Source organism: Rhinopithecus roxellana, chromosome 8, assembly GCF_007565055.1.
Source record: "Rhinopithecus roxellana isolate Shanxi Qingling chromosome 8, ASM756505v1, whole genome shotgun sequence".
Lineage (NCBI taxonomy): Eukaryota > Metazoa > Chordata > Mammalia > Primates > Cercopithecidae > Rhinopithecus > Rhinopithecus roxellana.
The window spans coordinates 98,938,688-98,941,812 of NC_044556.1; positions in this window are offsets into that span (position 1 = coordinate 98,938,688).

Here is a 3,125-nt window from a genome sequence, read left to right on the forward strand (position 1 = left end):
CTGGCCTGTTTTTAAGTATTTTACGATTTTTCTACAATGACTCTGTATTGCTTTTAATGTCAAAAGTCTCAATAATTTTGAAGGTTGTGGTATTTATATACTTTTCTTTAAAATGACGAATGTTCTCCCTAAATCAGAAATGTGGACACTGTGTTTTGGCTTTAGTGTAGTGAGGTGGAGTATTATGACTAAATACTGTGTTTTCAAGCATTAATGACTCAAAGAGCAGGTACTTACAGAGCGCCTACTATTTCCATCAACCAGTGTTATCGAACACTTACTCAATAAGTGTTGGCCTCTGACTTTACACCCAGAGCCAGGAGACCACAAAAAAGCGATAACCCCAGGTCTGCAAGGTGAAGGCAAGAAGCTCCTGTTCTAGGTTCTTGTGACTGTCCTGTAATGCTAAAGAATGAACCATTGCCAAAGATTTGGCAAACTCCCCAAGCTTACTCCCAAGGAGTCTAACCTTTCCCCAGGTATCTAGTACTCAGGCCCACCTGCTTAGCCTGGTCTCACTGAAGGGTGGAGGCAAAGCATTTGCAGCTTCATCATCTGCCATTTTGTCTCATAAGGAAATTGTGTTAGTCCAAGACGCTTGGTGTGTTATATGGTTGTACAGCTTAGTGCTTTCTCAGCATTCTGTTTAAGTGCTGACAACTTGATATTTTCATCAATGGTTGCTGTATTTCTCCATATGTTATGTTGACAGGCTAATAATTTCAGAAGTCAATTTCTCTCTCTCTCTCTCTTCTCCCAGTTTACGTATTTCTGTTTTCCAATTCCTTTATCTGCATTTTGTAACTATCTCAAAATAGTAGAAGGCAGGGCCTCTGGGATCACTTGGCCCAATCCCCATATAATTGGATCCTTAGGGCTTGCTATATCTTTAAAGAAATTGAGGTCACCTTTTGTCACCAAGAATTAAGCACCTGTTGTGTGACTGATGGAGATCTGTATACAGAGCACATTGCCCAGGCAGGTATGATTTGGTGACAGACAGCCTCTTGGCGTATAATAAAAGTTGGGATCAGGTTGTGCACATTTTGCTTACTGTAGCAGAGAGCTCTCCATGAACAGAGAACTGTCTAAACAGGGTGGTTGGCCACAGAAGCTGCCCAGGGATGAACCTCCTTTCCACATTAGCCCATGGCCTTTCCAGACCTGAAATTTGAGTTGCATGTGAGTCACTTAGGCCATCTGTCAATTATTAAGCGACATCAGTGGGCCCAGCAATTCCATTCTTCATAGTGCAAAGGTCCTCCACACACTCCAGGTCTATACCATCAAAGTGGCTATTTTTCTCAACTGATCTCTGCCCTTTAAGAAAATGGGGGTCATTTATTTCCAGGGATCACTATTTACTCCCCATTGTCAGATGGTGGAGCCCAGTGGTTAATAAACAACCTTGTTTTAAATCCCATCTCTGTTGTTTGCAAGCTGTATGTCTTTCAGAACTTTACTTAAATTTCTTGAGCCTCAGTTTCCTCACTGGGGTGTGGTCAAGTGATAATCAAGTATTTGTACTTTAACCCTGTACCTCGCTGATAGCAAGCCCTCAGAGAAGAATTAACTTAGAGTTTTTATACATTCCCTACAGTACAATGTTCCTAACATACAAGGGGCATATGCGTGTATTATGAGTGGGAAGAAGGAAGGAAGGAAGGAAGGATGCAATTGATAAGGCTTGCATTCAGCATTTCTGTAGTCTAACTCTCTTTCCTTAGGAAGATCTGGATGTGCCAACATTTCTTATATATCGTGTGGAGGTGACTTCGGTTTTTCTTTCAGCCCTTCATCACTTGAAAGAGCATTTGGTGATAATGAGCAGGTTTTGAAGTCTGTGAACTAAATTAAAAGTAAAAATAAATGGGATGGTGAAATTTTGTTTGCGCCTTAGGGGAACTCCCTTTTATCCTCCCACTATGTTGATGATGTAATGTTTGTTCTAACATATCATCTAACAATTCCCTCCATTCATTTTTTTCTCCTTATTTCTTCTCCTTTCAAGTAACAGTATCTTCAACAATCGTTCAGCTGTTCAGAAACTTAAAAATCATGAGGCGATTCTTAAAGGATAGGAATTCATATTGATCATACAATGTGTAATCTGACATGTATATAGTGGCACAAACACCATACAATCTCAGCTTGCTTTGTAGCCATTCTGGATTGCTGAGTTCTAGGTAAGTAAGAGAAGGGAAGGGAAGGGAAGGGAGGGGAGGGGAGGGGAGGGGAGGGGAGGGGAGGGGAGGGGAGGGGAGGGGAGGGGAGGGGAGGGGAGGGGAGGGAGAAGGAAAGAGAGAGAGAGAGAGAGGGGCAGGCAAAGAGGGAGGGAAGAAGGAAGGAGAGGGAGGGAAGAAGGAAGGAGAGGGAGGGAGAGAGAGAGAGAAAGAAAAAGAGAAAGAAAGAAAGAGCGAGAGGAAGGAGAGGGAGGGAGGGAGGAAGGAAGGAAGGCAGGTGAGAGAGAGAAGGAATAAGAAAAAAAGAAAGGAAGGAAGGAAGGCAGGCAGGCGAAAGAGAGAGAAGGAATAAGAAAAAAAGGAAGGAAGAAAGAAAGAGAAAGAAAAAGAAAAGAAAGAAAGAAGAAAGAAAAGAAAAGAGGGAGGGAGGAAGGAAGGAATGAGGAAGAAAAGAAAAAGATTTTGGTAGAAAATTTTCTAAAATGTAATTCAACTGCCCCTGCTTTCTTAAAGAGTGGAGGAACTTTATTTAACATCTTTTTTTTTTTCCTCTTTTTTCGGTCTTAACATTATCACAAAAAGAACTGATTTCACTGCTATTGGATTAAAAAATTATGGGTTTAGGCCATGGTGGGGGGGAGAGAGAGAGACAGAGAAGTGAGAGAGAAAGACACACACACACACACACAGAAAGACAGAGAGAGAGAGACAGAGAGAGAGACAGAGAGAGAGACACACACAGACAGACAGAGAGAGAGACACATACAGAGAGAGAGACACACACACACAGAGACACAAACACACACACAGAGAGACAGACACACACAGAGAGACAGAGAGAGAGAGAGAGAAATATTTGCCTGCACACCTGAGAGGTCCCAAATGACTATGCCTTCTGGAATTCTTGCGCCTGTCTGTTTTTTGCACCTTTTTTCTGTTGCT